The sequence below is a fragment of the Crocuta crocuta genome, unplaced genomic scaffold, assembly GCF_008692635.1.
Source record: "Crocuta crocuta isolate KB4526 unplaced genomic scaffold, BGI_CrCroc_1.0 scaffold729, whole genome shotgun sequence".
Lineage (NCBI taxonomy): Eukaryota > Metazoa > Chordata > Mammalia > Carnivora > Hyaenidae > Crocuta > Crocuta crocuta.
This window is the reverse complement of record NW_027528876.1, coordinates 236,220-261,215: the sequence shown is the minus strand read 5'-3', so window position 1 is coordinate 261,215 and position 24,996 is coordinate 236,220. Positions and strand designations below refer to the sequence as shown.

Genomic DNA, 24,996 nt, shown 5'->3' with positions numbered 1-24,996 from the left:
CCCTCTAGACCACGCCCCGGCCTCGCCCCTCATCTTGACCCCAGGGCTGCACCAAGGCCCTGAGCCGCCCCGACGGTACCCTCCTCACACCTCCTCCCTGCTCGGAGCTCAGGGGCCCGGGGGCACGCCCGCACTGCGCCCCGAGGTCCCTGGGCGCCCTTCCCTCTGCTGTCGCTGCAGCGTGTGCCTCGCACACCTGACATCACAGGTCCCCGTCCACGCAGCCTGGACTTCTGGGAGGCGGCGGCCCCTGAGGGCCCCCAGAACCCAGCTAGGGAACCCGGGCAGGGGGGGATGGGGGGCGGCGGGGGGCAACACGGAACTCGCCGGATCTCCCTCTGCGGCTCCCTGAAGCCCTAGCCCGGTTCCTTCCCCGGAAGCCGGAAGCCGGTGGGCTGCTCCTGCAACAGGTGCACCTGGGGTCAGGGCCGCCACGCCCGCCACACAGCTCCGCTGCCGGGACGGGCCCCAGACCCCTGTGCCGGCACCGGCCTGTTTCGGAGAGACACTGTCTGTGCCCCGCTGAGTCGTCACTCAGTCCCCGAAGGGTGCGTCTAACCCCGAGCGGCAGGACAGGCGTGGCCGTGGCCAGGACAGGGGTGCGGCCGTCCGCTGACCTCAGACAGTCCGCCTGCTCACACTTCTACATCCAGACAGCAGGGAGCGACCCTGTGAGGCAGGTGGCCTCCAGTCTGGATACGGGGCCCTGGGTCGAGAGGGGGCAGGGTCCTGGGGGCCTGTGGTCAACGGTGTGGCCTTGGAAAGTTCCATGGGCTCCCTGAGCACTTGCCAACCACCCATGGGGCAGAGACACGCACCATGGTCCTGGGCATGGAGCAGACACCCCACCGCCATTCTGGGCATGAAGACCCTCCTGTTCTGTGTTTTATTAGATTCTGTATTTACCTATTTGACATCCATTAATTATAGGGCCAACTCATGGCCAGGCCCGTTACATATCCCCTGAATCCAGAGCCCAAATTCTGAAGCCCTCCTTAACCCACCCTCAACACCAACCTACTATCCCCTGCCCTAAACACCCACGGCCAGCCCCCAGGACCTGCTGCCTTCTGTTTCTAGGGACAGTAAAAGACAGTAAACTCTCCTCTCAACGGCAGCCACCTCTCTGATAAGCCAGGACAGGCACAAACCATGCCCTCCCGTCCTGGGCCGAGCGCCAGGCTGTCACAATGCGGCACTCAGGGCCACTGCACTCCACTGAGCCCACAGGAGCCAGACACAGACGTGAGGGCCTCCCGGGCAGCAAGGCAGGTGACCGGCAGCAGGAGGCTCCAGGCTGGGATGTGTCCCTGACGGTCCCCGACGGTCCCCGACACGTGCACCCTGGGGAAGCCCAGCCTGCTCTGCCCGGTGGGCCACTCTGAGTCTGCAGAAACAGACTGCAAAGATGTCACGTAGAGCCAGAGTTGCTTCATCTCTAAAAAACAGAAGTCACGTAAAGTGTGTTCTCTGACCCACAGAGACTCAGCTAGAAATCAACAGTAGAGGGGCACCCGGCCAGCTTGGTCAGTGGAACGCAAGACTCTTAATCTCAAGGTCAGGACTTCGAGCCCCACGTTGGCTGCGTAGCCTATTTAAAACCAAAACAAAAAACCCAAACAAACAAAAAGAAATCAACAGTAGACAGGCGGCTGGTAACGCCAACCACTGGGGACAGTAGGCAGCACTCCGGCCCAGGAGGAAAGTTCAGGGGAAGCCAGAAGTACTTTGTGGGCTTGTGATCCGAGCACAGACCCCGGGAGGCAGCTACACCCGGTCCTGAGCTCGCTCACGCTGGGCAGTGAGAAGGGTCTCAAGTGCCCGGGCTGGGCTCCACCTCACTACCCCGGGAAAGGAGCCAACGGAGCCCAAAGCGAGCGGGGCCAGGAAGTAAGAAGACAAAAGCAGAAATGAAATCAAAGATAAAAAAAAAATACGGAAATAAAATGTAGAGTAAAGGATAAAATAAAAACAAAATCTAGTTCTTTGGGAAGAGCAATGAAATTGATAAGACCTGTAGCCCAACAAAGAAAAGAAAAGACAAAACCACCAATACCAGAAACGAAAGGAGGTCCAGGGGTCTCATCAACAAGAAGCCCAGGAGGGGGACTGGAAGCCTGGACACAATGTGACAACTCTAACAACGTGTCTCTGTACGCAGTGCTATCCCGAAGCTACACACTGCGGCTGATCGTGAACAGATCATCTGAACAGCCTAATCCATCAAAGAAACTGAACAGCGAGCCACCTTCTGAAAAAGAAAACTCCAGGCGGACTTAACCTGACACCAAAAGGTGAAAAACCATCAATCCCACGTCATGTCTCCCAGAAAGCAGAAGAGGAAGAACTACTTCTCAGCTCATTCTGAGGTCAGCAATTACCCTGACGCCAACACCAGATGAAAACATACAAAAAAGAAAACTGTAAACCAATATTCCTTTATGAAGACACACGTAAAGATCTTCAACCAGATACTAGCAAACTGAACTCCTTATACATGAAAAGGAACGAATATAATCCGCCACCACTATGTAGGTTTGTTCCAGGAATTCTAGGCCTGGAATTTGTAACCAATCAATGTAATTAACCCCATCGACTGGCTAAGTAAGAAAAAGCAAAATCTCCTCAACTGATTTTTAAAAATTGACAAAATTCAACTCCATTTGTGATTAAAACTCTTGGAGAACTAGGGGCAGACGGCGCACCCTGAACGGCCCGTGTCATGCTGGGGGCGGGACAGCAGAGACAGGCCTCCCCCTCAGCCGCCCGGCACACAGAGGAAGGGCTGCCCGCGCCATAAGGCAAGAAAAGGCGACGAAAGTCACGCGGGTTGGAGAGGAAAACACAGCTTTGCTTACAGACGGCACAACAGCGTATGCAGCATACCCCCAAGGAAATGGGAAAACGTGAACTCCCCCGAACTAATGAGCTTATTAGCAAGATCACAGGATACAAGTTCAACAGATAAACAGTCCCAGGTCTACATATTAGCAACGAACGACTAGAAGTCAGCTTCCTAAAACTTGCATTTGTAGGAACTCCAAGCCAAATGGAAACACCTGAACATGAGGCCAGTGCAGGACCTGCCGGCGGATGAGAGAGGCCGCGGGGCTCAGGGGTGGCCTGAGCCGCTGCACGGGCACCAGCGTGCAGACCAGACCTGCAGGCTTAGCACCCGTGAAATCCCGGCACGACTCTTTGGCACCTCCCAGTAAGCTGGTTTTCAGGTTCACACGGAACGGCAAAGAGACTCGAGTGATCCAAAGGGCTCTGAGGAGGAGAATGGGGAGGGGGGGATGTCCACATCTTCGGGGCCTGCGGCACTCAGGGCTCGTGGCGCAAAGCAGGGAGGCGCGGGGCAGAAGCAGGAAGCCCACTACACCAGACTTCACCAAAGTTTTGTGAAAAAATGGAAAAAAGCTGGAACTGGGAGAAAATGCTTGCAAACCGCATATCTGACCAATGGTTCAATCCACAATATATAAAGAACCCTCAAAACTCAACAATGGGAAAATAAAGAATGCAGTGAAAAAGTAGGCAAAATGGGGCGCCTGGGTGGCTTAGTCAGTTAAGCGTCCGACTTTCGCTTAGGTCATGATCTCGCGGTTAGTGGGTTCGAGCCCCGCGTCGAGCTCTGTGCTGACTGCCAGCTCGGAGCCTGGAGCCTGTTTCAGAGTCTGTTTCTCCCTCTCTCTCTGACCCTCCCCTGCTCACGCTGTCTCTCTCTCTCTCTCCTAGAAATAAAAAAATATATATATATTAAAAAAAAAAAGAAAAAGTAGGCAAAAGACTTGCAGATGCTTCACCAAAAAAAGCACAAGGGCAGTAAACGAGTGCATGAAAATATGCAAATGGAAACAACAGGGGCCACCACCTCCCGCCTCCCGCAGGGTGGGTTCTGGCGGATTGTGCGGTGTCCTGAGCCTGGTGGAGGGGGCATTGGGGACGTCAGAGCTGTGGACAAACTCAGGGCGAGGCTGAACTTCACTGGGGGTTGTAAACAGTAAGTTTTCAAAAATTAAAAAAAGCGGCAAGACCCAATATCAGCCAGTGCAAACAGGAGGCCTTATCTGGGTCCTGCTGCGAAGAAACGCATGATCTGAAATGCTGGCGCGGCCCTTATTTGGGATGGGGTCTCGCGCTCCCCAGCACTTTCACGACGCCTGTTTCTAGACAATTGGTTGTGTCCACAGCTGGGACGGAGACGACTGTATCTGTAAAGCCCAGCGGCACCCGGCTCTGACGTGTCCTCGGCACGGGGGCCCCTTCAGAGGCCACGAGCTGAGCCACGGGCTTTCTGTGGGAAGGGAAGGCGAGCTTGTGGCCGTGCAGAGGGTCCGTCTACATGGGTGCTGAGCGGCTGGTCTCTTCAGAGTCACGCATCCCGGACAGGCAGCACAATCACACGCCATTTGGATCCCCCTCCTTTTTTTTAAATTCTAAGATACATTCGAGCTGATGCTACTTGTGCAAACAACATGAAAAGCAGAGAGTCATTTGCACGCAGACACTGAGCCAGGAGGAAGAAACATCATTTGTTTTTACCCAAGCTGGCTCTGAGAGCAAGGCCTGAGGGCCGGGTTGTAGATTACAGCCAAGGTCGAGACCCTCGCATGGCACTGGCCCTCAGGGAAATTGTGAGCAGATCCGCTAAAAACCCCACAGAGGAAGATGCGTCACTAAGCAGGGCTGTTACTGTGTGAGGCGCCCTGCAATTATACCGGCCTCAGGAGTCATGCTGTCAGTACAACGCACGGTCCCCTCAACAGGCAAAAACCCAGCATCCCATCCAATGGGCACCACCTCCCCCTCCTCTCCGATGGCATCCGCTCCGGACCAGAAAGCCCACAGCACAGACAACCCTGGAGAAGCACTGTTCTGTTCTGTTTTTTTTTTTTTTTTTCAATTTATTTCTGAGAGAGAGAGACAGCGTGAGCAGGGGAGGGTCAGAGAGAGAGGGAGATACAGAATCTGAACAGGCTCCAGGCTCTGAGCCGTCAGCACAGAGCCCGACGCGGGGCTCGAACCCACGAACCGTGAGATCATGACCTGAGCCGAAGTTGGATGCTTAACTGACTGAGCCACCCAGGCGCCTTCTGGTTTTCTGAGACACAGAAGTGTGGGGCTTCCAGAAACATCGCACAGTGACATCACTAACACCCACCTACACCACGACCAGAATCAAGTCGAGATCAGGACCAGAACTGCAGACCCCCGCTATGTGCCTCCCGCCCCTCCCTCCTTCCCCGCTGCGGGAGTCACCGTCGGGGGGGGTCTCCTTCCAGGAGTCGGCCAGCCGTCCCCGAACTGGCCCCCCACCCCTATTAGCGGGGTGTCCACTTCCCAGCCAGAGGCCACAGTCCTGCCTGCAGACAGCTGGGTGAGGCCTCTCCACAGGCAGGTGGTGGACCCAAGGGGGGGGCGTGTGGCTCCCCTGTCGGGTCCTTCTCCAGGCTGCAGCCCCAGGGCCTAGGCAGCCACCCTGACCCTGACGTGGACGCCATGTGCCGCCCCGGACCACAAACACCTGCAGGGCTACCCCAGGCTGGGGGGGGGGGTAGTGTTTGGCTCCCTGTTGGCGCCAGACTGCCAGGCACACTGTTTTCACCACACACACACACACACACACACACACACACACGGCAGGGCATTGTTTCTGAGGTTGCACAGTGCATGTCACGCTGCCTACGTGTTGGTGATGTGCCCTCTCCACCCCACACCTGGTTTCTCTCAGACAGCGGCAGCGCTGGGCCACCTAATAAACGTGTCGCACGGCCCTGCCTGCTCCGGGCTCTGCGCAGGGCGCTGCCACGCCAGGCTCCCGGGCTGTGGGACTACGTGCATCCCACCGGCCCAGAGGCGTGTTGACTCGCACTCGTGCTCGGCGGCTGCGACGGCCACCAGGGCCAGGCGGCTTCCAGAGGTGGGAAGTCCAAGACCAGCGTCTCAGGGCGCTCCTGAGACAAGGGTGTGCCCCGGGGCAGCGCCCTCACACCCCTCCCTCTGCACACGTGCACCCTGGCGGCACTGGCACGGACCCGGACCCAGCCGACGGCTTCCTGTTTCCTAAATGCCCCGACGAGTGGCCTCCCCTCTCAGCTTATCACCTCTGCACGGCCCCGGCTCCAAGCACACTCACACCCCGAGTTGCTCTGGAGTCCGGGATTCAACACGCGAATTCGAGGGGGCCACACCGTGGCTCACCAACAGCCCGAAGCAGCGGTCTTTAGGTTCACGGCTGTGTTTTCAGCTTGCACTTGCTGCCGGGGACGCGCCCACGGGCCGAGCACGGCCTGCAGCCTGTCTGCGCCCTCCGCCTCTCTTTCTAGTGCGGTAACTTCAGACCGTCCAGGACTCGTTTACCCCAGATAAACGTGGCAGACACCATCTCCTGGCTGTAGGCCATCACACGAAGGTGTTTCCCAAGTGTGTTTACGTAACACACGTCTCCCGCGGCCTGTGCTTCAGGGCACTGTTCTTCGAGCGCCCCGCCCCCCCCAACCGCTCACCTGCTCTGTTACACCCAGGTCGGTCAGGCGCCCACGGCTGTTCTGTGCACGTGGAGACGATCATTCACAGGTGTCCAGTGGCCCCCCACCCACTTGTTCGAGAGCACACCTGTCCTTACGGAAGCCCGGGCCCTCTCTGAAGCCTGCCTTGGTCGCGTGTGTGATTCTGTGCTATCCTGTCCACAGCCGATCAGTCTGTACTTCTGCCAAATTCATAGTTTTAAGTAGTACGGCTTATTTAAATAAATACCTGCCGGGGAAGGAAGGCACAGACACCCTTCACTCTTCCCTAAAGCTGCTTCTCTGTTTCACGTAAACTGTAGGGTTAAGCTCGCGGGTTCCTCGCGCGCCTGATTTCTGTCCGGGGAGAGAGGCGTCTGTGCACCCCTCACCCCGGTGCTTCCTGTCCTTGGGCGAGGGCCATGTGTCTTCAATGCCCGTGGTCCACTTGATTCCTGGATAGACGCTACTTGTTTTTATGTCTAACTGGATAGATGCTAATTTGTTTTTATTTTCCGATTGGTTACTGCAGGCGCTTCAACACGGATTCCGGACGCTGATCTTGGGCCAATCAACATTCCAGAACTCCTGCTTTCAGGGTCTTCCTGCCCTTACAAAGTGGATGCCTTTCCAATGTCTGGAGCACTTTGTATGATAGGACTTATTTCTTAAAGATTTGGTAAAATTCACCAATAAAACCATCAGATGTTGTTTAGGAAACAGGTGGTTTTAACACAACGTGATTAAACTGTAGTGTGATTCATGGTTTCTCGTTCACGAAGTCAGTTACTAATTCATAATCTCACAAACTGCCCTCTCAGCTTTCATATTAACCGGCGTTTGCAGCGCTCTGCGACGTTTTGTGTCGGTGCATCCCCGCCACGCCTGTGTGTGCCCCTCCCGCCCCTTCCCCACTTCTCCCAGGCTGGCCACGCTCAGCCGCTCCCCACAGTGGGCCTCCGGCCTCGATCTCAATAAGCTTTGCTCTGCATCTCCATTTTTGGTTTGTTTTTTTAATTTATTTTTTTTAATGATTTATTTCTGAGAGAGAGAGACAGCGTGAGCAGGAGAGGGGCAGAGAGAGAGGGAGACACAGAATCCGAAGCAGGTTCCAGGCTCTGAGCTGTCAGCACAGAGCTCGACACGGGGCCCGAACCCTCGAACCGTGAGATCGTGACCTGAGCCGAAGTCAGACACTTAACCGACTGAACCACCCAGGCGCCCCTCCATTTTTGTTTTAGACTTATGCTGTTCTTTAAGTGTCCGTGACGGAACGCTCACTTAGTCCCTAACATCTGCACTTAGGGTGAGGAGTGTCGGTGTTCAGAATCGACGCTGGCGTGGACACCAACACGGGGTTCTGGACTCCACTGTCCTGCTCACACCACCTCGGCGAGGGTCAGGGAGGGTGGCCCCTGTCTCCTGCGACCCCACCACAGACGTGCCGCTGGGGCCCACCAGCCAGCCCTGGCCCCCTCCCTGGCCCCAGCCTGGCCCTGGGTTCTTCTTCATGCAGGTGAAGCACCTGGGGGCCTCTGTGCGTTTGTGCAAGCGTGGGCGTGTGCCCATGAGCTGCTTCCTCCTGTCTTTCCAAGCAGTGGCCTGGCCATGCGTAAGGGCAGAGCGGCCTCCCCAGCATCTACTGAAGCTGCCTGTCACAGGTCAGTCCTGGTGTGCACGCGTGCGGGGGAATCACACGAGAGGTGCCTCTGCTCCCAGCGAGGGGGTGCCCGTGCCTATGGTCCTGGTGAGGGGGTGGGGTGCCCGTGCCTCTGTGTGAAGGGCCCTGAACACACACTTCGATCCTGAGGGTCTCTGGCTTCTGCCGTGAGGGAAGAGCAGGCCCACAGGACAGCCAGCCGAGGGGCCCCTGACCCAGGACAACTGGACGCCCAGGCCGGGCGGTCATCAGGCTGGAGCAGGTGCCAGGCCCCATCCCTGGGCCTGTCTCCGCACCGGCTCTGGGCACTATGGCTTCCATGGGTTCTAGGGTCAGTGGTCTTCGGTGGGGGGGCAGGGGGCTAACAGGACAGAGCCCCTGCAAGGAGGGCAGGCACCCTGGCTGCTGCAGGGAGCCCCCCACACTCAGACCACGAACCGAAGGGCCGGCCTGGGTGCCCTGGGTCGTGAGGGCCAGCGTCTGGAGGAAGAGGGAGGCGCCGGCAGGTTGGAGGGGACAGCGGTTGGGAGCTGGGGTGGAGGAAGGCGAGGAAAGGAGACGGCCGCGCAGGAGAGGGGCTCTGGAGGGGGGCCACGACCACTTCCGGGGGACCTGTATGGGCGAGGGCACAGGGGTGTGGGGTCGGGGTGAAGGGTGGGTGTAAACGGAGCCATGGGACCGGGGACAGAAGGCTGGTGGGCGAGGGCAGAGCACCCTGCGGAAGGGAGAGTGGGGCCCCTCGGCAGGTCCCGCCGGCCAGAACACGCACAGCCAGGGGAGCAGGGTCAGGCGCTCTGCCCTGGGGTCGGGGACGGCGCTCTGGGGAGGGCAGGCGGCAGGGGGCAATGCTGTTCCCCCAGGGCAGTGACATGGGGGGGACAAGACCCGGAAGCCCCCCCCGGTTTTGGTGAGTTGCAGAGTAAGTGTATACACGAGGCCTGCAAGGAGCGTCTGTCGCCTGCCCCTCCCCCAGCCCCGACCTTCGGGACCCACACGCCGCCCCACTGCTCCCCATTCCTGCCTCCAGAGACCGGGCCAGCCCCTGCGCCCTCCCCAGGACCTCAATTCCAAGTTGGAGCAGAAGAGGGACCCCTCCCCCACATCCTCACGTGTGACACAATCCAGAGAGACGGGCCCGTGCACACCCGGCGGCCAAGGAGACGTGTGAGCGCCGCTTCCCAACTTCCCCGGGGCCTGGGCGGCGGCGGGCACTCATGAGGAGCTGTGTGGGGACAGCTCTCCGAGAGTGGGGTCTGGGTGGGGCACCACAGGGGTCCCTCGGGCTCCAGGAGGTCAGGGACAGAGGAAGGTCAGTCCCCGCCTGGGGACCCCTGCTGGTCTGGGGCTTTGGCGACCACGCGTCACTGCAGGAAGACCTGTCACCTGCCGCGCGGGCTCCTCCCTGGGTCTCCAGGCGAGTCCAGCCAGCACTGAGGGTCAGAGCTCGTCACCACCATGGCTCCAACCTCCACCCCTCCCTCTGCGAGTGTTAATCGCCACAGGATTATTTTGGGGAACAGTTTGGCAATGTCTAGTTCCCTTTTTTATTGCAGTAAAATATAAGTAAACATAAAATTTACCATTTTTCATTGTGCAGTTGGGAGGCATTAAGCACATTCACACTGTCACATGTCCATCACCACCGTCCATCTCTAGAACGTTCCATCTTCCCAACGGAAACTGTCCCCATGAAATGCTCACCCCACCCTGTCCCCAGCCCCTGGCACCCCCTCCCCAAGTCCTGCTTTGTGTCCAAACGGGCCCGACTCCTCCAGGGACCTCGCAGGAGTGGAATCGCGTCCTCTCAGGGCTGGCTTGTTCCTCAGGGCAGTGTCCTCACGGCCCACCCATGTGGGAGCTGGGCCAGAATCTCCTCGGCCTCTAAGGCTGGGGGCTACCCCCGCTCGGATGGGCTTGTTTATCCACTCACCCAGTGATGGACACGGGCCACTGTGCGTCATGCCGTTTCCAGTGCTTTCAGGACACCGACCCCGGAGCCCGGCTGCCGGGGGCTCTGTGCTCAGCACCTCCCCCACGACCCCTGGGCTGTGCCACTTACGTTCCCGCCAACAGAGCGCGGGGTTCCGGTTTTAACTTTTGGTCAAAAACTTTTGCCAGCACGGTTCTCCCACAAACAGGGCTCACAACCCTGACAGGAAGGCAAGGCTGTCTCTCCTAAGTGTCCCCCAGGCCTGTCCAGAGAGTGGGGACACCCGTGTGCCCCTCTCACTCGCTGGGCAGACAGCACGTGGAGAACACGTGACCCCTCCAAGGACCAACATGTCAGGAGACCTGGAGGAGGGGGCCTCGTCCCTGCCTGGGCCCTGCCTGCAGCTCGGTGCCTGCATGGCCGGGGGAGGGGCCCAGATGACGGACCCTTCCCGGAGGAGCGCCAAGGCCCCCAGTCTCTTTTCTGTCTGTTTCCACCTGTTTCTGCTCCACTCTCTGGCTCTTCTCAGCTTCGTCTGGCCCCTCGTGCTGAACACCTTCTGTGTCTGCCATTGAGTTCTGGCAGCCATGATGGAATGTTCTGGAATGTTCTCTCACCAGAGGCTCCCATTCCCATTTCACAGATGCAGGGTGTGCCACTGCTGAGTTCTGCCCCCGGTTCACCCACTCTCCCCTGCTCTGCTGATCCTGGACACTGGTGGCCGCTGGAGTCCAGAGCAGGGACAAGGACGCCACCCGGCTCCAGCCTCTGCCCTGGGCGCCCTCCCAGGGCTCCTCCAGAGGCTCCAGCCCTTCCTGGCTCTGCCGGGCATCAGAAGGAGGCACACCAGCCCCTGTGCCCTGCAGACCACCCGGGGGTGAAGCCCAGGACCCCTTGCGCCTGCTTCTCTCCATCCCCTGGGTGCTGTCGTGTCCTCCTCCGCACCGCCCTGTGGCCCCGCGTGGCCCTGCCGGTGGCTGCTGCTATGGAGGTGTCTCTGGGCAGGCCCGACATGCAGCTCAGGATCCAGGCCCTGCCGCCATGTCACTGCCTCCTCCCTCCTCAACGAAGGCCCTCGGGTCTGGGAAGCGCCCACTTCCCTGCCATCCGGACTGGCAGCAGGGCCCAGAACCGTGCCCAGCACACACAGGTACGTCCCCGCCAGGGGCACCAAGCTGAGTGGAGGAAGGCACGAGACCCCAACGCAAGACCCCGACTCTCCTTGAGATGGGAAACGCGGATGCTAGCACAGCGAAGTCCGAGATGCACAACAGATGCGGGAAGACAGCTGCTGGCAGACAAAGGGCCAAAGTCCCGGGAACAAAGCCTCTTACAGAAGCACAACAAAGAGACAAACAATCCACAGAACGTAGGCGACAGCCGCGAAGAGGCGACCCACAGAAGTGCAGACCCACAGCCCCAGTGACCTCAGGCTCCAGAACCTTCCAGGGCTGCTGTCTGCCCCCTGCTGCCTGGAGCCCCAAGGGCACAGCAGGTCGTGCTTTTCACCCCTCCCCCCCCCATGGAGGGAGACCTCCCCTCCTGTGTGGACTGAGGATCTGTGATGAGTCAGGGCATCAAGACCCTCAGCCCCCAGCAAGCATCTCCTGGGAGTGGTGGGCTGTCCCTTGAGATGTCCACACGCCCACTAGTCAGCCACACACCGCAGCCGGCTGCCCACTGCCACTCCTGAGCCCCGACCTGGGGTGCCCCCCCACTGCTGGAAGCCAGGGTCCAAACGGGCCACGCATCACATGGGCTCACCTGCTGCTGGTCTCCCTGAATCAACACCCGTCCTGCCCCCTGAATCTATACCCATCCTGCCCCCCCAAATCTATACCTATACTGACCCCCCAATCTACANNNCCCAATCTACCCCCACCCTGACCCCCTGAATCTCACCTATCCTGACCCCCTGAATCTATACCCATCCTGCCCCCTTTGTCTTAGAATTACTCTTGTGAAATACGCATAATGCAAAATTGACCACCGTAAAGTGTTCAAGTCAGTGGTACTTAGTACACGCAGAGCATTGAGCAACTACCATCTCTAATTCCAGAACATTCTCATCAGCCTATAGGGAAAGCCCTTCCCCTTGGCTGTCAGCCCCATGGCCGCCCCCAGCCCCTGGCGGCCAGCAGTCTGCTCCCGAGGGTCCTCCTTACAGAAGGGTGAGGGACGGTTCACAGAAAGGGACCCACACGTACAGGCGGCCGCAGTGCCTGGTTCTCCGCTGAGCGACTTTTCCGGACTCGTCTGCTCTGCATCCTCATTCCTTTACAGGCAGGGCAACCTCTCTGCACGTCCTGTTTATGCGTCATCCACTGAGGGACACGCGGCGTCCCCTGTCTGGCAGCTGGGGACAGTGCTGTGCCTATTCCTGTAGGAGCCCCCCGTTCCCTGAGGCTGGTGCGCCGAGACCCCCTGAAACCTCGGATAGCCCCGACCCTGCACGTACACATCTCCTCTACGCGCACACCCGGGATATGGTTGGGGTCAGAAATCAGGCACAGGAAGGGGTCATCAGCCGTGAGCGACGGTAACAGGACAATCCTAGTGATACCCGGCAAGGGAGGCTGTGACCGTGGTGACCTGCACTCACCCTGCCCAGATGATGGGGGACATGAGACGCTGGGGACGAGGTGAATGAGGTGAGTGACGCTGGCTTGTGGCGCAGCGCGAGGCTGCACTGCCCTCCGAGCACGTCGGGAGGGGACCTCCTGTCCAGACGGCGGCTGATGGTGGGGAACCCAGACAACCACGACGGACTGCTGGGCGACCTTCTGCCGGAGCCCCTGCCCCTCTCAGGAAAGACTGGTTTGCTGGGCCACGTGGTAACTCCGTTTAACCTTCTGAGGGCCTGGACACTGCTCCAGGGCGGCCGAGCTGGGGCCCCGGCGGGCGCAGCCCTCTGGATGGCACCCGGCGCCCGAAGGGGGCAAGGACATTTTATGGGTTTCTGCAAAACAATCAGCACCCGCTGGCCCCTGGAGCAAACGCTGACTTCTATGGTTTTCATCCAGGTACGAGCGGAATGGCTGAAACGGCGGCCACGTGTGGGGCGCACCTCTGTGGTCCCAAAGGCGCTGACTCTGTGTTTGGCAAGAGGGAAAACTGAGGGGCCCTTTGTCTTCAGGAGCTGCCCCATCTGTGCAGCCACGTGTCTGCCCTGGTGGGAGCCGGGGCTCTGTGCTGGCAGCTGGCCGGGGGCGCCCACGCCCTGCCCACGGCTCGGGGAGCAGCCAGCCCAAGGGCAGGGCTGGGGTGGACACAGACCGGCTGCCCCAGCAGCTCCAGCAGGGCTGCAAGCCCACGCAGCCGGGCCACGGCCCAGTCTCGGGGCAAGGCCGGGGCACTTGGAGGCCTGGAGACCGGCATTTGGCCCAGCGTGCTTCCTGTAGGAATGTTCCAGCAGCGGTGAGCTGTGGCCGGACAGTTCGGAACCACCCACGCCCTGAGCGCAGGTCACCTGCCCCTGGCAGCCCGGGGTGGCCGCCAGCTCTCGGGCCCGGCTCAGCTTTCTCTGCTGTCCAGCCTTATCTGGACACGGCTGCTTCCTGCTAATCAGGAGGCGAGGTCAGAGGTGCCGTCTCAGTGTCTCCGCCGGCCGGCATGTGGGGCCAGAATGGCCCTTGTCACCGGAGCTGGGAAGCCCTGGAAGGAGGAAGGAGGAGTGGCGGGGTCACCGTGGGCCCCCCTTCTGGCCCCAGCCCAGCCAGCCTGCCCACGGTGGGGCCAGGGCGCCAGAGGAGGCGGGGAAGCAGCCGGTTCCCAAGGGAGGTGTTGCTGTCAGAGGCCAGCGTGGCCACCCACAGGGAGGAGCCAGGTGCCCACAGGGAGCACTATGTGTCTGTTGGGGAGAGCTTCAAGGGGGCCTGGGACCCCGAAAACTCCAGCCAGCCAGCAACATGACCATGTTACACAAGGGCATTGGTTGTTGGCCAACGCAACTGCTCTGGGACCAGCCACAGGGAGGTCTCCTGGGCCTGTGTCCTCCACCTGGTGACCCAAGTGCTCCAGAGGTCACCCTCGGCCCCTCGGCCTCCAGCCCAGCAGCCCCAGGCATGAGGGGAACCCCACATGGTCTCCGGCAGGCGAGGTCCCGCCCAGCGCTGTCCCTCCCGCCTGCTGAGGCCTTCCCGTTAGCGGAGGAAGTGGGGACGGCAGGCTGGGGAGCCCCCAGGGCACCTCGGTCGAGCCATGTGTCCCTCTTGAGCAGCCTGCAGGCTGGACTTCAGAGACACAACGATGGTCCTAGGTGGCTCTGCTCCAGGCAGGGGACGCTCAGCCAGCTGCCAGCCCTAAGGTCTGCCCACACAGGATCAAGTGCAGGCCTTTCTCTGGCCAAAATCTACCCATTTCCTGCCCCTCCCTGACAAGGGCAGAGAGGGCTGTGAGCACACTCGGAGGGTACCCTGGGGGGACAGCCTCGCTCTCCAGCTCCTTCAGCATCCAGCTTCCCGGGGGCTCACCCCCAGCCCGGCCTCCCCGGGGGCTCACCCCCAGTCTGGCCTCCTCGGGGGCTCACCCTGAGCCCAGCATCCCCAGGGGCTCACCTTGAGCCTAGCCTCCCCAGGCGTGTCTCCAGGCTAACCCAGAAAGGAGCCAGAACCTTCTCTCTCAAGTGTGCCCCATGTTGGGCAGAACTGCCCTCAGTGATGGGTCTCCACGCGGGCGGAGAGGAGTGGGGCCCGCACTGGTGGCAGGGACCTGTGTCACAGGCTGTCCCCCCCTCCCCGCACGGGCAGGCCCAGTGGAGGGACAGAACCAGCCCCCGCTGGGCACTGAGTGGTTCCACGTTGTCCAATGACGACAATGCACCTGGGGCAGCCTGACCTCCCAGAGGTGAAGGGAAGCGTAGGAGCCCCAAGGGGGCCGGGGGTGGGGGGAGTCACGAGGCAAAGGGGCTGGTGTGGTCCTGGCATCGCTGATGCCTCACAGCAGGGCGTCCTCAAGGGCTCTGACCCAGCAGAGCCCGGGGTTCAGTGGGCGCCCCCACCGGGCCCTGCTGGGCACCGGGTCCCGGCAGACCAGAGGCATGAGGCTGCCCGCAGGCGCCGTCCGGGGAGGGGTCGGAGGAGGCCTGCGGTGGGCACCCTCCCAAACACTGGGGGCAGTGGGTGCCATGCGCTAAATTTTGTTTCTTCCAAAATTCGAGTAGAAACCCGCCCCCTCCGGCATCATGGCGGCAGGAGGTGGGGCCTGGACGGTGAGGCCCGGGGGCGGGGGGGGGCCCGGCTGCTGGGCCAGGGCCNCCAGGGACCACGCCCCTCCACCGACAGGGCAGCAGGGCCCCGTCCCGAGGGAGCCGGGCAGGCGCAGGACGGCGGCAGCGTGCTGGCTGGCCCCACCCCGGGCCAGGACAGTGGTGACGCCGACCGTGCGCACACCGAACCCACAGGGGGCCTTCCAAGCAACCGGCGAGAACTCATTCCCCACGAGGAACCACGAGCAGGCTTCTCCCCAGCTTCTCAAAATCGCTGTGGGGCCAGAAGACAGTGTCCAGGGGCCCGGGAGGGTGGGGCAGGGGCCAGGCACTGGGGTCTCCGGGCACTGTGCTCGCAGGGCCTGGGGCCAGGGCGGCGGGGAGGGGGCAGCACACGCCAGTAACAGATAAAGGAACAGAAAACTTTCCTGGAGAGACTAATAAAGGAAAGCAAATCAATCTTGATCCGTTTCCCAGAAAAAAATGAACAAAAAAGCAAAGGAAAAGAAAGCATGACAACAGAGCGAACGTAGCAAGTGCCGCAGAGGTGCCAGCCTGCCGGTCAGAAGCGGACTGTGTGTGAGCTGACCCCCGGGCAGAGCGGGGGCTGCGCAGACACGGCCGGCCGGGAGGTGCTGAAGACAGCGGGTTCAAGCGAGGAGGACAGAAATGACAAGGGGCCTGTCACCAGGAAGCTGAGCCAAGGCCGCCCCAGCCACGCCCAGACCACCTGCGCAGGAGGGCAGGCGGCGCACCCGGCAGCGGTGACCTGGGAAGCAGGCCAGGGTCCAGGGGGAGACGCCACTCGCCCAGCCGGCCGGGGGCGTGTCACCAGAGGCCTGCGAGGAAGCAGCACAGCCCCGGCTGGGAAAGGACGAGACGAAATCTCCAGGAAGCCCGTCCACCCCCTCTCACAAACCCGTCTTGGGCTTCCTGCACATCCCGCCCGCCTGGGCTGCGTCCGCCCCGGGCGCCACCAGGCTCCCAGCACCACACAGACCACGTGCAGCCTCTGCTGGCACCAGGGCCCCCCTCACCCCATGCCAGCCCCCCCCACTGGCTCCACCTGCGAACACCCGAGACGCGCTGGCCACGGCCACCGACTGCCCACCCAGGTCCACAACAAGGCGCTCCCAGGTCTGTGCTAAGCCCTCTGGGCCCCTGCCTCGCCACCCCCCTGCTCTGCCACTTGCTCTCCTGAGAATCAGGTGACTAGTCTGGGAGAGACACATGGCCACCTGCTCCCCCGGGCGCGCACCCCTCGCCTCCTTCCTCCCAACCAAGGCACACAGACACGGACCCCAAGTTCCCTCCAGCCACCACCACCCCCTCCTCTCCCAGACGGTGCCCACGTCTCCCACTCTCTCCGGGCCACACCCCAGCAGGCTCAGCCCCAGCCAGAGAAACTCCTGGAGGGTCCCAACAAGGGGTCTGTGCTCACACATCTCCTTCCAGCAGCAGCCTCCCTGGTCTCGAGCCTCCAGAATCCAGGGAGGTTCTCACCCTTCCCAACAGTGAGTGCAGGGCTCTTCTTAGCCACACCCCTGCCCTCGGGCCCATCCGGGAGGGACCACCTCAGGTTTGCCAGGGACCCCACCAAGTGAGGGCCAGGGTCACACCGAAGTCAGGCCAACAGTCAGGCGGACTGGCCTGCAGGCGCGGCCACTTCCCACCACCCTCTGTGGGCACAGCTCCCCATGCCAAGCCAGAATCCTGCCCACAGCTCGCTGGGTGGCCGGGACGAAAGAGTCAAGGTGTCATCGCACAGGATGAGGTACACTGGCTCAGGCGGGCCTGGCCTCCCAGGGGGGCCACGAGACCCCGAAAAGGAAGGGGCAGGGTGGGGTGCCGCGTGGAGCCGGTGTGAGGCAGGTGCAGGTGCAGGTGGGTGCTCGCCCCTCCCCCGCACCTGCCCTGAGTCCCGGCTGCGGACGCCCCGCCGTCCCCGGCAGCTGGAGACGGGCTCCATGTGCAGAGGAAGCAGCCTGTGTGGACCCTCCAGTCACCTGTTCGCTCCGAGCGCTGGGCCCACAACACTCCCCGGGCTTCCCCATTTCCAGCGGCACTCTGGCCACTTACACGGCAGCAACCCCCTCCCCCGAGACTCTCCTGGAGCTTCTGGACGCGCCCCCCCCGCCCCGTCCTCCCCACAAGCATCAGCCAGTCCAGTGCCCAGGACGGTGCGGGAGGCCGGGGGGCCGCAGGGAGGGGGGAGCAGGCTGGGCCTGGTTCCACGGGCTTCTCGTCCAGGCAGGAAAGGCAACAGCTGCCACGGAGCAAATCTCAAATGACCACGGGAATGCCAAGCTGGGCGCCAGGAGCAGCCGAGACGGAGGCAGCAGGGCGTGTGGGGGGCCCCGGGCCCCTGCGCCGGAGCGCTGCCCTGGCTTCCCGCGCCCACGGCTCCGTGGCCTGGGGGCGGGCCTCGCTCTGGGGCTCTGGGTGGAGGAGCCGGCCTGCCTTTCTCTCTGGGCGGCCAGGCCAGGCCACGCTCTGGGCAGAAAGGACCCTGTCCTCCCCCTCCTCTTAAAGGAAACAGGAAACCCCCAGCCGGAGCGAGTTCACCCGGAGCCCTCTTGTAAACCAGGCCAACCAGACACGTTTTCTGTGTGCTCCTGACACGAAGAGCCCATCACCGCCCAGCGTGCTCCCCGAGAGCGGCCAGGCCGTGGGCCCCGGCCACAGTCCGCGGGGCGGTGTCTTCCCACCCACTGGGCTGCCTCCTCTGCCTGAAGACACCGCCCGGGGCTCCTGTTGCAGGGACAGCACACGCGGACGCCCCAGCTTTCAAGTGACGGCGAGGCGAGACCAGCAGTTTCCTGCGTCCCCCACGGCGGCGGCTGGTGACACAGCTGTCCCCTCCCTGGCGGGCCTCTGTGCCGTGGTGGCACAGGATGGAATGTCTGCCTGTCCACGGGGCCAAACTGCTGAGCAGGGGCAGCCTGCCCCCCTGCTGGCTACACGCCCCAGGGAAGGGTTGTGATCGCCTCTTCTTGAGGAAATGATCCCCCAAGAGGCAGATGAGGAGAGAGAACAGGTGTGGCCGTCCTCGGTTGGATCAAAAGAAGCAGAGGCCAGGGCAGGGCGGGGCCTCGCTGCCGGGCAGGGGCGCGGGCTGTCCACACCGGCTTCCCCCAGGGAACCCTCACCGTGGCCCCCACGCTGGTCTGCCGCCTACACGGGGCTTTTATCTGCCAAGACCGATGCCACTGGTGACCTTCCGGGAGCTCAGCTGTCGACAGTCCTGCTCCAGACCCAGGCCACAAAAACCACACATCTAGAACCTTCCATGACCTGCCAGGGTCTAGGTGGCTTTCTAGAACCCACAGATGGGTGTGGCCCATCCTCCCCAGCACATGCGGGCAAGTCGGAGGCAGAGATGTCAGACGCCTCCCACCCAGACCCCAAGGCCTCAGCCTCATGTCTCCTCACTGGGGACCCCAGCAGGGCCCCTCGCTCGGCTGTAGCGCCCACACTGCTGAGCACAGACCAGGAAGGCAGCCTCCGTTGTCACAGCACAGCCTGAGAGCCAAGTGGCTGGAAGGGAGCCAGGACCCCGTGCCCCTCACAAGCGAATGGCCCATCACCCCCCCACCACGCCCCTTCTGTCCAGGAAACCCCGTCGTCTTCCCTCCCTCCCGTGGGCTCACCCTGAGCAGGCCCCTGCTCAGCCCCCCACGCTCACTCCTCTCTCGGGGGCCCCGCACCCACACCCGAGTTGGTCGTCCCGCCCCTGATGCTCCATCGGGCCAGCGTCGTGTTTGTAAACATGGTCCTGTCCACACATTTCCTGCCTGAGCCGCCCAGAGGAGGGGTGTGCCAGCCCCGTCCCGGGCAGCGACGGCCGTCCAGTTACGCTGCCCCTGGTCACAGCCCAAGCTGGGGCCCGGCCAGAGCCCGCACGCCCCGGAGGACCCGCTGCAATGGCCTCAGACCCCCACGGGGACCCCAGGGAACAAGGAGCTGGTCCCCTCCCGGGTGGGCAGGGATGAGTGTGCAAGCCCTGAGGCAGCCCCTGCCGCCCAGGAGTGTGCCCCACTCCGCCCAGGGCAGGGGGGCCTAACCAGCCGGGGCACAAGGTCAACCATAGTCACGCCACAAAGTGAGACTCAAATTACCCGAAAGATCCTGATAAATAAACTTGAAGGAATAAAAAATATCTGGGAAAAAAAAAATGTAGTGGAAGATGCAGGCGCCCAGCTGTCCACAGTTTGAGGCTCTGACTCACACAGAAGCCACCCCAGAGGTCACCGCGGGCCTGCCTGGGGGGCGTCGCCACTTTCCCAGTGGGGAAAACGTGTGCCCTACACACTGAGCTGGTCAGCCGGGGACAGGAAGGAGGTGGGTGCCACACAGATGGAGACAGTGCCGTCCACGCAGGGCAGAGCCGGGCCTGGGGGGGACGANGAGCAACGACAGGGGCTAAACCCCTGACAACAGAAGTCGCCCACACAGAGGGCAAAGGGTGGCAGTGTGGACAGACGCCTGTGACCGTGCTGCTCACCTCAGACCCCACGGGGGGAGGGGGCTGGAACGGTGGTGTTGCCACGTGGAAACCAGACACGGAGCCAGCTGACAGCCAGCCGTGACACACTCGAGGCACCTCCCTTGCTGCCAGGAGCACAACCCAGCTCGGGGGGGGGCCCCAAACCCAAACCCCTCCCCGGCCTGACCCTCCGTGTCCACCGCCTGTCCCGGCCCCCCACCCCTCCTCTCCCACCATCGGGGCAGCGGTGCCCACAGGGTGAGGGCACCATGGCCGGGCGTCACCTGTGCCCCCCGCCCCTCGCCCTTGAGGTGCAGACACCGACGTTCCCCAGACGCCTCCACAGGAGAGCCGCCCTGGCCGCTCTGCGCTCGGCCCCCCCAGCTGTCAGGTGCAGAGCACAGAACCCGGCCTTCCTCCAGAGGGAGCGGGGCCCGGGCGGCCGAGACGCTGCGGCTCTGGTTCAGTGGCCGTGACCGAGGCACCTCCAGGGCAGACGGGAGCTGGGCCTCTAAATACCCGCCCACACGGTCTTCAGGGCCGGCTTTCCGCTGCCCAGGCTGCCTAGCGATCCCCGGGAGCCGACAAGGGGCAGGCGCGGGCCAGCAGTTCCGCACACTTGCCGCGCTCTGCACCGAGTCCAAACTGCCGCCGGCCAGGACGCAGGCGTGTGCCAGTTCCCGGGCGCAGCTGCCTGGGGCCGCCGAGGTGCTGGAGGGCACCCGCTGTGCTGCGGGAGGGTGCCCTCCACCCTGCCTGTCTGCGTCCCTGGGACGGGTCACTCCGGCCCGGCCACACGCCACCTGGGCTCCTGTCGGACCCTCGAGATCTGATCCATCACAGGGTCAAAAAGACCAATCACTTTTCCTGATTCTACAGCCACTGTCTGGGGTGGTCTCCCTACCCCCTCGGACTCCCTCCCTCCCTCGGCCCTCCCCTCGGACTCCCTCCCTCCCTCCCTCGGCCCTCCCCTTGGACTCCCTCCCTCCCTCGGCCCTCCCCTCGGACTCCCTCCCAGGTGGGACTGCCAGCACCTGGGGCAGGAGCAGGGGAGAGCTGCTTCTGGAGCCCAACCAAAGGGTCCCCACCTAAGCAGCATGTGAGACCGCACACCTGCCCCAGCGCAGCAGCCGAGAGGTCCTCTGCGACAGCTGCTTCCTGCCGCACAAAAGCCAATTCTGCACGGGCAGCACGGGCAGTAGAGCGCGGCCCAGCCCACACGCACGGGTGAGCTGCAGCGCGGGGCACGGCAGGCCCCAGCGCCCCCCACAGCTGCCAGCCCATGGGCCGTGGAATGCCGGCCTCCCCGGTCTCCCCTCGGAGCAGACTTCATCCTTCAGACGCTGCAGGCACCCTGGGCCCACCCCGACCCTCACACACACCCACCAGCCCCACCGCCAGCCAAGTGCGTGGCTCCCCTGGCACACGCCCGCACGCTCGAAACAAATCCCACACCCGTGAGCAAAGCACCTCTGTTCAGCTCTGGGAGCTTCACCAAGTAGCCACTCCACGTCCAGGCCGAGCCCTGGGCAGGACACAGTGCGGTCCCCACTGGCCGGCCAGTAGAAGGAAGAGCTGAGAACCGGCCACCATCACAGGGACACAAAACCTGCACGAGTGGGATGAGCTGTCGTGCATCCAGACGGGGCTCCAGACGCGAGCGAGGACACCGCAGACAGACGGCTACTGAAGAGAGGTTGGCTGGCACTTCCCAGAACCGGTCAAAACCACCAACCCACAAAGTTGGAGAGCCCGCACCCGGACCAGGCAGCGTCAGGAGGAAGGCACACCTGCAGCAACAGAGGCGACCACAGAGCCACCAGGAAGGCCAGACCTTCAGATGAGTCTCACCTGACAGCTGACTTCCCAAGAGCAAAACTGAGTGCAAAGTCAGGAAGATGTGCCCTCCGTGTGCAGACGGGAGAGGCCACCTGCACGTCCACACCTGCAGGACACCTGCACATGGGGGGGAGAGGCCACCCGCACGTCCACACCCGCAGGACACCTGCACATGGGGGGGAGAGGCCACCCGCACGTCCACACCCGCAGGACACCTGCACATGGGGGGGAGAGGCACCCGCACATCCACACCCGCAGGACACCTGCACATGGGGGGAGAGGCCACCCGCACATCCACACCCGCAGGACACCTGCACATGGCGGGGAGAGGCCACCCGCACGTCCACACCCACAGGACACCTGCACATGGGGGGGAGGTGCCACCCGCACGTCCACACCCGCAGGACACCTGCACATGGCGGGGAGAGGCCACCCGCACGTCCACACCCGCAGGACACCTGCACATGGAGGGGAGAGGCCACCTGCACATCCACACCCGCAGGACACCTGCACATGGAGGGGAGAGGCCACCTGCACATCCACACCCGCAGGACACCTGCACATGGAGGGGAGAGGCCACCTGCACATCCACACCCGCAGGACACCTGCACATGGAGGGGAGAGGCCACCTGCACATCCACACCCGCAGGACACCTGCACATGGAGGGGAGGGGCCACCTGCACGTCCACACCCGCAGGACACCTGCACATGGGGGGGAGGTGCCACCTGCACGTCCACACCCACAGGACACCTGCACATGGGGGAGGAGAGGCCACCTGCACGTCCACACCCGCAGGACGCCTGCACATGGAGGGGAGAGGCCACCTGCACATCCACACCCGCAGGACACCTGCACATGGGGGGGGAGATGCCACCTGCACGTCCACACCCGCAGGACACCTGCACATGGGGGGGGAGAGGCCACCTGCACGTCCACACCCGCAGGACACCTGCACATGGGGGGCAGTGCCACCCTCACATCCACACCTGCAGGACACCTGTACATGGGGGAGGAGAGGCCACCTGCACGTCCACACCCGCAGGACACCTGCACATGGGGGGGAGGTGCCACCTGCACGTCCACACCCACAGGACACCTGCACATGGGGGAGAGGCCACCTGCACGTCCACACCCGCAGGACACCTGCACATGGAGGGGAGAGGCCACCTGCACGTCCACACCCGCAGGACACCTGCACATGGGGGAGGAGGTGCCACCTGCATGTCCACACCCACAGGACACCTGCACATGGGGGACAGTGCCACCCTCACGTCCACACCTGCAGGACACCTGCACATGGGGAGGAGGTGCCACCTGCACGTCCACACCCGCAGGACACCTGCACATGGGGGGGGAGAGGCCACCTGCACGTCCACACCCACAGGACATCCTCTAGAAGAAAGGGTCAACGTTTCCAAACGTTTCCAGATACACAGAAAGAACAGTTATCAACACAGCCTCACTAAAGAAAATTCTCAAGATGCATTTTCCGACATGACCAGGAGGAAATCAATTCCAGGATCTGAGTCACCAGAAGAATGAAGGAAAAGGGCACCTGGGTGGCTTAGTTGGTTAAGCGTCCGACTTTCGCTTGGGTCATAATCTCACGGTTCGTGGGTTCGAGCCCTGCATCTGGCTCTGTGCTGACTGCCAGCTCAGAGCCTGGAGCCTGTTTCAGTCTGTGACTCCCTCTCTCTCTGATCCTCCCCGGCTCACACTGTCTCTCTCTCCTAGAAATAAATAAAAAAAAATATTTAAAAAAAAAGAAGAAGAATGAAGGAAAGGAAGCAGTGAGTTTGAGGTTAATCAAGTGTTAGCAGAATAACGAGGGAACAAGCCCTCCTGGGTTTCCAGGACGGCTCTGTACACCGGACAAGAGCATGTACGCATGAAAGGGTTCTGTCAAAATAACACGCTGTAGGGCCCGTCCTTGCGTCTGTCAGGAGCGGAATAAGATAAAACTTGAAACTACAACCAGTATGGAAATTACAATCTACACGGTAACCACTGAGACACAGAAAGAGTGGTAAGTTTCAAACTAATATACGATGGAGAAACAGAAAAAAGGAAAAAAAAAAACAGTACAAAATAAGACCCAAGAGAAAGCAAACATAAAAAATAAAAAACTGATGAGCACAAAAAATAAACAGGTAGACGCGAACCCAAACGTCAATAATTTGGACAAATGACAACAGACTGAACGTTCTAGTTAAAAATTAAAGATTCTCAGAGTGACCAAAAACTAGATCCACGCCGAATAACCAAAGACACATGTCACATGTAAGGATGCGGGCAAGGCTAAAGAAAGGTGGAAAAAGAAAGAACAGGCAGGTGCTCTCCAGAAGCTCAGAGAGCTTTCCTGCCACCAAAGTCCACGTTCAGACAGACAGCATTCCCAGATAGTCACATGCACTCAAAGTTCAAAACCGCCGGAAGGTATCATAATCCAAGCACGTGTGTGCCTAACAGCTTAGCTGACACAACTCCAAGAGAGATAGATCAATCCAACATCGGAAGATCCTAACACACGTCTCCAGTAGACGAAAACGGGACCAGATCTGAAGAAGGCACTGAACTGAGCGTGGCGTGTGTGGACAGACATCAAACGCCATCGACTGCCAGAAACACATTCCTTTTCGGTACAAACAGAGCATGTATGAAAACTGACCTCAAACCGAGCCATAAGACAAGTCACAAAAAACGTTAAGGACCTGGTGCCATCCTGCCCACCCTCTCTGACCACAACACAATTAAGTTAGAAAAGAACAACGGGCAGAAGAGAGATGGACTGCATCACCGAGAACTAAGTAGGAAGAAAACCCATATGCTTGCATATTAAGAAACTTGGAAGTATCCCGACAGGCTACAGAAAGAATAGTGAAAAACGCATCTTCGGTGGAACGACTGTACAAAAGCCTGCGAGGTGCAGCTGACTTCCTACGAAGACATGCTTGCGGGCAAGGGGACGAGGAGCCGCGCGTTTACCTGAAGAAATTACAAGCAACAGCAGCGCAGGCCTGAGCATGAGCGGCAGAAGACCAGGGAGCGGTGTCGTCTCACCCACCGCTGAGCCCTTGGTGACCGAGACGGCCGAGCTCGTGCACCTGCACAGCCGGCGTGACGGCCCGAGGGGACGGCACTACAGACCCTGCCGCCGCCAAGTGAAGAAAAACGAGAGAATATTACGAACAACCATGTGCCAAAAAACTCGAAAATCTGGACAAAATGGACAAATTCTCAGGAAAACAGATTTTAAAACACCAGCCAAAGAGGGAGAAGTGTCCCGCAGCTATGGAAGCCGCTTAACCTGGGCGCTGCCCGTCCGGCGACCCCTCGCTGAGCCTCCTCTCGGGCGCGCCCCGCA

At 61.4% G+C, this 24,996-nt stretch overlaps 1 protein-coding gene across 1 annotated transcript in view; it reads right to left on the bottom strand.

Annotated features, from left to right (window-relative positions):
* The window catches only part of PACS2 (phosphofurin acidic cluster sorting protein 2), a 51,969-nt gene that overhangs the window by 22,487 nt on the left and 4,486 nt on the right, over nucleotides 1-24,996 (bottom strand). The gene's annotated exons all lie outside the window — the stretch shown is intronic.